This window comes from Phymastichus coffea, unplaced genomic scaffold, assembly GCF_024137745.1.
Source record: "Phymastichus coffea isolate CEN01 unplaced genomic scaffold, Cenicafe_Pcof_1.1 PCOF00036, whole genome shotgun sequence".
NCBI classification, from domain to species: Eukaryota; Metazoa; Arthropoda; class Insecta; order Hymenoptera; family Eulophidae; genus Phymastichus; species Phymastichus coffea.
This window is the reverse complement of record NW_026706847.1, coordinates 2999225-3012195: the sequence shown is the minus strand read 5'-3', so window position 1 is coordinate 3012195 and position 12971 is coordinate 2999225.

Below are 12971 nucleotides of genomic sequence, written 5' to 3'. Positions count from 1 at the left end.
AATTAGTTGGAGTTCACGATTTTTCCTGGCAATATATAAAGTTTGAGTGATGTATGCGGTCGTGCCCGCCATCAACGATGTTTTACGAAGCTCTATGTGAATGATTCCCCGGGCTCGAATACACGCCAAAGAGAATTTTTCTCTTGAAAGATGACAGCGGTCGCTCACTAATGCCGCGAACAGACGGGACCCCGGTGATTTACTCTATACGTTCACAAATTACTCAAAAGACGTTCCTACTAATTATTAACCATGCAGCCAATTTCTTGCGGATCTTTAACTTTCAATTTTTTTCCACGCTTCGATTGTTCTCATAGTAGCTTCGTTTTTATGGAGAACAAAAAGAAACGTCGTCGCATTTCCACTCCTTGGATCTGATTTAATGTCCACGGCCACCCTCGTAGCATTGCGAATAACGCCGCAGGGGATTTTTATGTGCAGTGTCGCTTCTCGGCCAGTACGCTCGCGCGCGCCCTTGGCGTCTAATTCCGAGACCTTAGCCTTGTTTATTGCCGAATCCTTTTAAGCCTCGACCGCATATACATCGACGCGAGAGAGTATAAGGCAAAAAAATCTAATGAGACAAAGGCGATGGTGCGATATTAAAAAAGGCTAATTCCTTGGCGCTTTAACCCCCATAACGACGAGTCGGCGTCGTCGTACGCCTAATGGATAAGACCTTTTAATCCGGTTTGCACGCCGCTATGGATATCTTTCTGCGAGTCTTTAGGATGTCAGAGATATACTTCTTGGGGGCTTGTGACATTAAACTTCCATTTGCTTTACTCGCAGACATAGGCTGCTGGCGCTTTCACTTTACTCTTCGTTCGCAAATATATGACTTACAAATATATGCCGACGTTAAAATTTCATATTATTTTTAATTAGCTTCATGTGACTATATCGTGGCATACGCATCTACAAATATGAAATATGGCAAAATGAAGTAAAGCTTCAAAACATTATATAAAATAGCGAATTATTTATGCAAAAAAAAATATCCATCATAAAGTTTTGTATAAAATAGAATTTTTTGTTCAAGATTGTCAATTTTAATATGTCATATACATAATAATTATGCAATTTGAAAATAATTATCAAATAAACCTTACAATTTCGTCATATAGATATGACATCTTCGTAAATGGTATAATCAATCGTCAACACAAGATTTAATATGTTTATTACTCGATGATTATCCAATATGTGACGAGCAAGAACATAGAGATATTGTAAATATGTCAACTAATTAGAATTAATGAAATTCTTATTATATCGTTTGATCGTAATTAGTCTTGTAAAAATATATCAAAACATCGCCTGGTAAAAAGAAACAAGACGAAGCGAGTTATCTCTCGAAAGTGAGAAACGCTGATGGAACAGTCGCTCGTTTAGAAGTGCTCCGGCAATGAGTAAGGGCACCCCTGTAATTTTTAGCGCGAGCGCACGCCTGCGTGTAACAACAGCCTAATGAGAAAATGCGTCCAATTTAATGCGTTCTCCTCTTTTCTTGCGCGCATGAACTCGAAAAAAAAAATAAATAAAAAAAAACAAGGAAATGGAGTATGATGACAGTATTCGAAGCCGGGTTGAAAAAGGAAGACGACGTCCTTGGTGCAAAAATTGATTGTAATTTCAAAATATCTCTTGGCATAATTTGAAAAACTCTCATCGCACATAAGGAGGGACGGCCCATTAATTTTTTAATCAAAATAAATTAGTCAGGGTGCACCTTAGCGAAGAGAGAGAGAGAGAGATAGAGAGAGTGAATCGCACAAGAGCGCTAAGATTGATTCAATTTGAAATTGTAATTAAGCGCTCGATCAAACAAATTTTAGCAAGAGCATTTGCATAAATTAACATGTATACGCGCCCGGCACGCGCGTATAGCCTACTATCGGTATCTTTATAAAGTGTAAAATCCATAAACCTTCTTGTTATTTCCCTTTTAGTCCTTCGGCAATATCAAATTTACTTCCATTAGCCACCAATCTATATAGACATTTTCAATGTCTAATCGGAAATACAATAACATTTATTCTATCGTAGAAACGGAAAACTATGCTCTAGGAGAAATGATAACTTTTCTACAAATATTGCGTCAGAATACGTATCAGTTTTATAACGATTTCATCAATAAAAGGGCGGACAATAACTTAAAACAACGGGCCAGTGAGAGGGTAACGTTCAATTAAAACCACATCGAAATATACGTACATTGTTCAGTGCGTTAGTGGAATGACACGTCGACGCGCATCGGTTTTAATCTCCATGGCTGTGTGGCAGACAAAACGCAAATGAAAATACACGAGAGAGAAAACTGTGAATATCCGATTCGACGAGCTCGCGCACGTGGAGCTCTCTGCTGGCTGCATTCTCTCTCTCTCTCTCTCTCTCTCTCTCTCTCTCTCTCTCTCTCTCTCTCTCTACCTCTCCATCTCTTTTGCTCTTGTATGTGCACTTTAGAAAATCGATGAATAATGCCATTGGACGAATTGTCGCTCTTCAGTTTATTTCACCTCGGTGTACGCGCGTTGCCTATGCGTTTTGCACATTCGATTATATCGTGTACTTTGAAAGGACGGCAAATTCAAAGTAAAATTTAGATTGCGTTGAGTACTGTTGAGCTCAGTTTGGTTTATTTGCAATTCAACGACTTCATCGTAATGATTTTCTACCGCTGTTGTTGTGGACAACTTAAGTCTTGCAAATAACTTTCATCGTATATACCTACTACTGTATATTCTTGCCGAACCTATTATTTCCAATAAAAAATAAATAACGTGATCGAAGGAATGCAATTCTTCTCTATACGCTTTTTAATATCAAGTATATCGCTCACCTGTCTGCGCAATAAAATAAGATCCGGGTTTCTATCCATACCCAATCACTTATTTTTGTCATAAATATAGTCGAATGATATAATCTTGGCTGTAAAACTCATGAAACTTATAAAGCGTAAAATCTTCTTCGCCAACTTGAAGTACGATTTTCAAAAAAAAAACATAACAAAACCACATATATATTACTAGCATTTGGCACGATGATTACATTGTAGAATCTTTATGACCTTGTCCCTTCAATCCCGCAGCCACGGCGAAAAGAAAAGGCACGGGGAAAACCGGCGAGCAAAGTGCGATCTCTCGAGTTAAATATCAGCGGGCGGGATTACGCACAAATCGCGCGTTTTGATTAACAGCGACGCGCCGATTCTCCGCCTCGGAGATTATAACGAGCGTCGCTTGCTGCAACGTAAAGATGTCTCGGGCTTGGGTTATATCTTCATTATAAAGGCCCCTCGATAGAGTTACGTACTGACTGCTGCTGTGCGCGAGCCCTTCAAAAATTATGCGACGCCTCGAGTTATCATTGCCCTGTGGTGCTCGCAAATAATTGGTCGCAGCCGTGCAAAACGTCATATACATTTTAAAGCATCTCCGCCCCCTACTGTAGCAAAGCGCGACATATCGCGAGTTACGCTCCACGAAATAAAAGAATCGCGACGAGTGCTGGTTTTTTTCCTTTTGTTTTTTTTCTTTTGGCATACGCGTAACTTTGTGCGAGATTAACTCTCATGTGGCAAAACGCGTTGTCGGCCGTTAAATAGCTCCAAGTACACGATTAAGTAGAGCTTAAAAACGTATATGCGCCGTGTCTACTTTAAATAGGCATTATCTAGCCGAGAAATTGCAGAGTGCTGCAATTTCTCGACAATTGAGCGATATGGTAATGTAAATGACGACCTTTTTTACTTTGTCTAATATTTTATGAATTATAGACGTGGACGATCCATTTTAATCAATGTACAGCTTTTTCTTTAACCTGATAGAAATCAAATATAAATACAGGTTAAAGAAAGAAATAAGTTGTCTTTACTAGACATGCACATCTCTTCCAATTAACTCGGCGTCGATGTGGAAAGAGAAAAAAAAAACCGAAAAGTGCAACGATACGCACACAAGAAAACCGCGCTCGCAACGGCTAACTTTACGTTACGATCGTTGGTATAGTGCCGCCGCTTGGCCCCGTAATATTCATCGGACGCTCGCGTGTATTAAGTGCATGCGCGCACCTCGAAAGAGAGAGAGAGAGAGAGAGAGAGAGAGAGAGAGAGAAAACGTTGGAAAATACGCGCAGAGAACCCACTAATGGACCTTTCACTGCTCTTTCGCTCTCGCTCGCGTTGCTCTACTCGCGCGTTCGCAATGGCACTCACATGCACACAGACGAACTTTCTACGAGTACACGTTTTGTTTGTTGCCCAATGAAAATACGGTAAACAGAGGGGGGGGGGCGTTGCACTCGCTGCGTAGCTACAAAACTCGAGCTGCAAAACTACCAAGCTTTATCCACTACTGCGTTTGCTGGGTCACATTATTCTTATCAAAATGCACAGCGAACGTTTGTTTCGTTTCGCGAATCGCGCGCTCAAGAACTCAATTTTCAGTGTAAGCTCTTTCGAATATTCACAAGGCAGATTTGGTACGCTACACTCTCGTTGTCTAAAGCTTTGTATCGTTTTATGCACTTGTTTGGTGTGCCCACAAGGTCAAACAAACGGTACAATCGATGAAAACTCATGCGCATGCAGGAACATAAACACTCGTCGATCGATCAACGGTTTGTCTGCTGAAACTTGGAAAATCAGCGCACTTTTTCGTTTCGACCTTCTTTCGCAATTTATTTAAATACAAGAAATTTCTGAATGTTTTCTAACTAAAAAACTATAAGAATAAGCAATAGGGCAGCCTTATATCAGGTCGTCTCGAAAGCGCCTCCGTAACGACGGCGCTATCTGGCACGATAATCTCTTCCCAACCGATCCATCGTCGCACTGAAAGCCCCTTATAAGATGCTCACTCGTCTTCTTCCTGCGGAAGTCGAATCGCTGCGACAAGTGCATGGCATTCTCCCATCGTCGTCGTCGCGAAAATGTCTTGGCGTTCCCTTTATACTCACACACGAAAGCCGGCGAGCGCGCGCGACTGAATGCATAAGTGTTTCCGGCGATATTCGCTGCTGGCCGCGGTGCCGAAAGCAGAGCGGAGGATTCTCGCGGAGCGACTTCCGCTATAGCTATGTGTCCCTAATTACCGTGTCGGTTCATGAATACGATTGCCGCCGCACGGAACCTAGCGTGGCGTCACTTGCTTGTTACTCGCTCATGAATTTATGTATCTGCATTCTCCGCGAGCCCCGAGTGCGAGCGCGCGTCGTTGTACTGCCGTCGTCGTACGTCGGCTGTGGCGTCCAACCTCCCTTCGACTCAACTGCAGTGTATGCAGTCACCTGCTGCTCCCAAAGGTTGTTGGCGTTTGCCTAGACCGCGCTAATAAGACAACTCGCGAACGTTCAGCTTTTGATCAATCGCGTAATGTTTTTCTCAATTGAATGGTTTTCGAGCTTTCCAATGATATTATTCGGTGATTCGACTTTGATTGCATTATTTTCAATTGGAGCAAGATGTACGTGAGAACGTTTAGCCGTCTTTCCCAGCCGTCGTAGCAATGAATTTTTTACTTTTAGAAGCTGAATTTATAATAATTGATCATGAAATTTGCTTTATTCAGACGTAGCAAAGTGCTTTCATAATCTGGATTGAACGATTAACAGTACATCGAGAACTAAACATTTTTTTAAGCGAAATCGGTAAAACGTCGAATGTTATTAGTCGTCCATTAGACTTGGCCGCTGTCGTGGCAACGAGCTTTTCACTAACAGTTGACTCGAAGAAAATATCAATAGCGGATTAATTGCATCGTCGATTAAGACATAAGTCGTTTGCCGCAGACCAAAACTATAGACGCGCGTCCACCAATAATTATTAATCGGCACGTCGACAGTGCCTGCATGTCCGAAGGAGGACGCAAACGAGAGCCCGCGTGGAAATCCGCTAGAATGTGCCGTAAGTGCGCACTACTTTTTTCTCCTTCCTTTGCCACGAGTCGAATTTTCCTTCACAGCTTCGTGCGTCGCGCGTGCCTGTGTGCTTTCATTCGTTATGAGAGCGCGGGCATCAATTACCTTTGCCCGGCAATTTTTCATGTACGCAGTTGAGGAATCGGTGTTGATAGGCTGCACAAGTCGCCTCTTACGAATGCCTGCTAAATAAATAAATCTCTTTTAATTGGACGCTATTTTTTTCACGAGCGCCGCTTGACTCGCTATTTTGACAGAAGCGAGGAAAATGTTGGAAAATCTAGGAGAGCAAAAGCAACGGTTTCCTCGTGCGCGCAACCGAGCGCTATACCACGCTGCACGCACGAGGCAAGCAATCAAAGTCGCGCGAGCAGGTGCTCCACCTTCTCTCTCTCTCTCTCTCTCTCTCTCTCTCTCTCTCTCTCTCTCTCTCTCTCTCTCTCTCTCTCTCTCTCTCTCTCTCTCTCTCTCTCTTGGAGTCGTCGACTGCTGACGCGATGTCTTTTGTTCCCCCTCTCACGCGCGAAGCAGCAGAAAGGAGGCGGCATGTGCGACTGTTACAAAGGGGCGTCGCGATTTTAACATATTAGCGTTAATTAAAGTAGAACGCAATTATGTCGCGCGCGAGCATGAGAGTGTGTCCGCGCGCTCCGCCAGTAGGAGAGAGAGTCGTTCGTCTCATCCATATTCAAGCAGCCGCACTTCCTCGTGATGCGATACAACGGCGGCGGGGGAAAGGAGAGCGTTGACAACGAGTATACGAGGCGCGGATCGCGTGGGACTGTCCGCTTTTTCTTCCGTGGCGAAATATGGAGGCGACGTAAGGTGCCTCTCCTCTTTGCTTTTATTAATGCCAACGACGTTGCGGCTGCTGCTTGTTGCTTATCGTAGCCGCTCATCTTTTTCCTTCTCTCTCTTTAAGCAGTGCGACGCTCCGGCAAATATGAGCGACCGTTTTCTCATGAATTTCATCGCTATCCCATAGTGCGAACGTGTGTGTACGTGCGCGCGCGCGCGCGTGTGTGTTCAGTTCGATCTGTAAAGGTATCCCATAGAGTTTACGCGTGTAGCTTACGATTTTTCTAATGTCTTGTGTGAAATATTAGAAAAGATTTTTTATTTCACTAAACTGTAATCGTGTATAAAATGAGATATACGCTATACTGATAAAAAACAGAAAAATCTACTTTTGTCTACTCTAAAAGTTAGTTTTACCAAAAAAGAAAGTAAAGTTGTCACAGTATGAACTGCTGAATTAATTCAGCTACTCAATTACGTATCCTAGTTTTATTTTTTTCCTCTGTGGAATAAAAATGTTTTCACGAAAAAGTGAAAAAGAAATGCCCGGATCGAGTATAACGACCTCTCGCAGAAAGGTCAAGCCAGCAGCAGTAGCAGCAGCAGCAGACGTTGCGAGGAAAAAGAGGAAGGGTGAAAATGGTGAGGAGGACTTCCCTCCTCCGTTGGAGGGATGGATGACCGCGCGAGGACGAAGAGAGAGAGAGATAACGCGCTTGCCACGGTGGGGTAGAGAGAAGAGAGAGAGAGAGGAGTAAAAGAGAATATCGAGCCTCCTCTCTCCTCTTGGGCTATGACCAATGGCGGCACGGGGACACACGGGGTGAGTAGCAAGCTGGGCGCCACCGCGGCGTTATCGATCCATTCGCATAGCTACTCTCTCGTCGCGCACCTATCCCCGGGGTCACCCAGCGCCATCGCTCTACGTATATACCCTCTTCGCCTATATTTTTCTATATCCTCCGACCGGTCCTTCGTACAGGCTGCCCTGGGATTTTCCTCCTCTTCTTTTTTTTTCATCGTCTCTCAATTGCAATCCAAGTTACGATCGCGCCAACGATTTTTCTATTTCTTTTTTTCCGATTAGTTTTTCTTTCAGGATACAGAAAAACAGACTGGGATCTCTACGTACGCTGTTTTTCAAGCATTTTGGATTAATTCTCATTAAAATTTAAAAGCAAAACTAAAATTGAAAGCTGTCAGTTCGCGTTAATTAAATTATTGATTCTATACATTTTTTGCATAGCAGATAACGAATCCGGACTCTCGATGTAATCAGTCTAGAGCACAGAGTGTGTTTTTCTGTTTGTAGCGATGAAAAACTAATATCACAGCTAAAAATTAAAAACGACTTGTTATCCTTCCAATTTCCTTTCCATAAAGAAAAAAAATAGCGAGCACCGTGCCTTTCAATTACGACCTGACTTGAATCCAATTGATAACAAAAAAGAGCTTTCTTAAATAAAAGCCAGTTGCTTGACTTGCTCTAAGGCGCATGCGTGCGAGTAACGTAACAAACAAGGGATGTCCTCAAGCGCTCTCGCGGCAAGTCACCGCCTCTGCGTCGTCCGGCCGAATCGTGTCGTCGCTGCGTCTAGTTGTCACTGTTGTTCGCGTCGCGATGTCACCACAGCGCGACGGACATGCGTACTGGATCGACCTATCCGCTGCCGAGCTTATTAAAATTTTCGAACCAATGGGACGACGTCGTCGCGCGCGTTGACACGACCCTCCCCGTCCTCTCTGTCCTCAGTCACTCCCACGCCGTCTGGCGATGACAAGTGCGCACCGCGTGCTGCTATATTGTCATCGCGATGCGCGAGCGGAGTGCGCCTGGGGTCAATCGATTTTCCAACCGAAGTGCAATGCGCTCGGCCCTGCGAGAGGAGTTCTCTCGTCGCTAAGCTCGAATGTTAAAAAAGAGAGGGTTCTTATTTTACAATTGTTATTTTTCTTATTTTAGAATTGTTCTTTGCTTATTTAACTTACAATGCAAATTACAAGCAACGTACTTGGAATATTGCATCGGCCGTCTGTCATAAAACTTGCATGTGTATGCCTGAATACACAAGGTTGTCACTACTGGGAGTACTATTCACCACGGACAATAGGCAAAGTAGATCGAGCACTGTAATTATCAATGTCGGGCATTCCTCTTCACAAGTCCAAGAGTCAGCAGAGTTTGACTTATAAGGAAGATCCGCTCTGTCTCTCTGTTTTGCGCCTTGGTCTCTTTCTCTTGCGAGTATAGTCGTAGACGGTGGACTGGTTGCGGGCATATCCGTGGCATCTTTCGCGTGTAACGCCCACTCCATTATCTGGGCGATGATGAGTGCGCGGGCGGGTGTGCGGGTCCCTCGTAACACACATCAGCCGCGAGAATCACCCTACGCGCGCGAGCAGCCAAGCACTTGTGCCTTCTCTTTCTCTCTACCTTGGTCGCTCGCGCGCGTGGGCTAATGGCCAGAATGATTTGCGAGCAAAAGAAACGAAAGAGAGAGAGAGAGAGAGAGAGAGCCAAGCAGGCATAGATCGCGCCAGAAGAGCAGCGCAAACCATGGAACCCCGTATTTCGCGCAGTAGATCATTCCTCAGTTTCGGTTCGCGCACACGCCACACTCGACCTCTCATTTCTTTTGTCTTACTTTTTCTTACCTCCTCCTCGCCTCCTAGATATGACTTTCTGAAACTGGATACCTACATTTGTCCTCTCATTATTCTATCTTGGCTATTTTCATTGCGTATCGCGTGAGATACGATACTTACTTTTTCATTTCTTATTTGCACTTAATCGTTTCATTACTGCCCATAGCTGCAATTGATTTTCTTTGATAATCAAGATTTAATAATCAAAATAATATCGACCTAAAACATGTTGATATAGCGTAACATAGTTAGAAGACTACTCGCAGAAGGATGTAATACGTGCCAAATTTTTCACAGCCACTACTGTTTCGCAAGCGCCACGATATTTTTCTCGCTGCTCCATCTAGAATTTGGTGATGCTCCCCTTAGCGAAAGAGATTTACGGGCGCCTGAACAATCCCTCCAATCTGCACGTCCTGCCGACCCCATGGGCGCGTGCACATAATGGCACTCCTTGGCAAGTGTGTAGTCGCATAGATCGGCAGTCCAGAAGGATGCATATGCTGTTCGTACGCGCACGACTCGGGTAGCGGCAGCGAAGCGACAACAATGAAGAGGACCGCGGCGAGTCTCCCCTTACGCGCGCGCGTTGTACGGCAGTGTGCCGTTGCAAATGAGAAAGAAGGCGAGAAGTTCGTACCTACCGTGCGCGCCGATTATTAATGCGCGGCGTAGCTGCCCTCTTTCGCGGAATCGACCTGACAAGACGCGCCGCATATACGTACAATCTTATCTACTTTTACGGCTGAAAAATTGAGACGTCGCTGTATAGCAAGGGCTGCAGCGCCAGTGTATCAGGTTTTACATGTCGGCCGTTCGCGAGCGTAATCAGAGCCGCGCGCGCTCGTATCCTACGTAGCGCCACGTTTTGAATGGCCCGCACGTATACGTCTCTGCCGTTGCGCGACGACAAATCGGTTCGAGGAACCAACCGCACGGCAACGTACATGGGATTAAGACAAGTCATGCAAGAATCCGAATTTTTTTTTTTCAACTCAACTACCCGCACAACGTCAACACAAGGATTTTGGCTGTTTTTATGTGCGCGCGCGCGTGCGTGAATATACTCTGTCCGACTCGTCCCTTGCTCTTCTTTTTCTCTTTTGCTGACGAGAGCGGGCTCCTTCGCCATTTATCATTCGCGGAGGCTTAATTAATGGCACTTGAGTCCTAGAATAATTGCTCTTGGCCCCGTTGTCAAAGGATTAGCGCGCGATTATTGTCGAATCGAGCGCTCCTTTGTAAATCATCTCTTTTGTTTTTTCTAGAAACACTCCATTTTATAAATGCTATTGGTTTTCACGATCATTATCAATATGAAACGAAGAATGTTTCTTGTGCAACAAACTTTCAACGTGTTTGCATAAATCTCTCTGGTACGGTATTTCAATAGGTAAAATTATATTACAGCAAGAAAGAGTTTGCTGGGAAAGTATTAAAGTAAAGTATTGTTAATATGATATTTACCGCATGAAAAACATAGACAATCGTTACAGTGTTTATTGCAGCGACTGCTCGTTTATGAAATCGAGGGTAGTCTACTACAGTAGTCTACTACATCGCGTAAAAAAGAAAATAAGTATACGTATAACGAAAGCATAGCAGTGTGTGTAAGAGAGAAAGAGAGAGAAAGAGAGGAGAGCGTCGAAACGCTACTCATGTTCCAACGTCGACGGCTGTATTATTCCGTGAATATTACACTTGTGACTCGGTTGTGCAGTAGCAGCAACAGTAGAGAGAAAGAGAGAGAGAAAGAGTATAGAGTGGGAGGAGGTGGATGGGTGGAGTCGACTCGGTGGTTGCTCTGTGTTTCCTAATTTCCTTCGGGAAACGCGCTCGCGAGAGAGCCGAGTACAACGTCGCTCGGGCAAACTGCAATGTGCTGCGCGCTGCATTATTCACTAAGTGCTCGCACAACTGTCTCGACGCTCTGTACGTTCTGCTGTGCTGTATTGGTGGAGCGCAGCTGAAACAAAAAGAAATTGAATCTTTCCCTCTCCAAGGACACCCCTATTCGCCCCGGAATTTACTTCATTCTTCTTACTTCAAATGAATCTTACGCGAAAACATATATTCGTTGATAAATAAAATGTCAATTTGACAATTAGATTTCGCACTATATGGAAACAATGGCGAATGTAATTGAAGCTTGAAAGTTGTCCATTTACTTACTAGTTTTACTTTTAGAAAGAATTAATCTACCATACCCTCGAAGTTCTCCGTCATTTTTAACAAAACAATGCAACCTCTAACAATACACAATTCCCCGAACCAAGAAGAATCGCAACTTCGAAAAGTTTTCTCATGAGCCAAAAGGATCGATCTTAATTCCAGCTGGGTGCGCGGTAATAAGCAGAAAAGCTCGACAGCTACTTTCGCGTAACAATCACGGTGGTGGCACACCGAAACACGCGGCCGAGTCATTTTTCTCCTCTCGCAACTCGACAGCGACGTTACGTTTCTTCAAGGGCCGTTTGTCTCGACGCCCGAAAGAAAAAAAGAAAATCTGCCAACGTCAGCACTTAAAATCCAGGGCGTCTTGTGAACATTCGGTTCGTGCGAGCTTGCAATACTTTCTTCACAATGTTTTCTGCTTCCGAAAGTATGTATATAAAGTATATACGCCGTCGAAGATATTGGTTTCAACGCAAGTTGATGAAGTTAGCGCAGATAATAAAAAGCTCGGCATATAGCCTCCATTTTTATTAAGAACATAAATTCGCGTAAGCTCGTTTATCTTCGATAAATAATTACACGACAAGGCAGCGCCATAGCAGCTTGCGCGCGGGCGCGAACGTCTCGAAATCTCACGCGAAGCTACAGTTAATAATGCCAGAGAGAGAGAGAGAGAGAGAGAGAGAGAGAGAGAGAGAGAGAGAGAGAGAGAGAGAGAGAGAGAGAGACGAGGGTTGTTGGAAGGAAAGCGAAAATTTCCTCGCTCGCGCGCGGAGTCTTATGATTATAAATAGTCCTTGTTCGACGCCAGTAAAGAGTGGAACAACAAGAGGGGGATGCGCCCGCGTCCGCGAAAAACCTCGGGGAGAGCGAGAGAAAGAGAGAGTTTGTCAGTGCCCGCGCGCAGCCAAATGAAATTGTATTAAACTTTCACTTGGCCCCGTAAGACGTAGGGCGACGAGGCATCGTTTTGCGTCCGCTCACACCCTTCGATATTAAACTTGTCGCTTTAACGCAAAATAAAGCACGTTATGGTCGGGGCTAAAACGACTTTCGATGCCGAACGCGCGCTCGTCCAGGCGCTATGGCTTCTTCTTCGTGTTATTCTTCCACGTCGTTCGCCCTTTTAACGTCGCACGCTCGTAAGATTCTGCCGTGGAAGTCGCTTGCCCTTAGGGGAAATTGATTCTTCTACGCAGACTTGACGAGTTTGAAAATATAGCCCAAAGCCGTCAAAAATACAAGTTTCTATTAGATTTTCCAAATCTCTTCGACAGTTTGCAATAACAGTTTCCAAATGGTTTATGATTATTTTACAAACTTTACGCTAATTATTAGTTCCATCGTTTATTTTAATTTATACATGTAGCGCTGTAAGATGATCACATGTAAAACACGTTCTCTACACGTAAACTTGACGAAGGTAAGAAAAA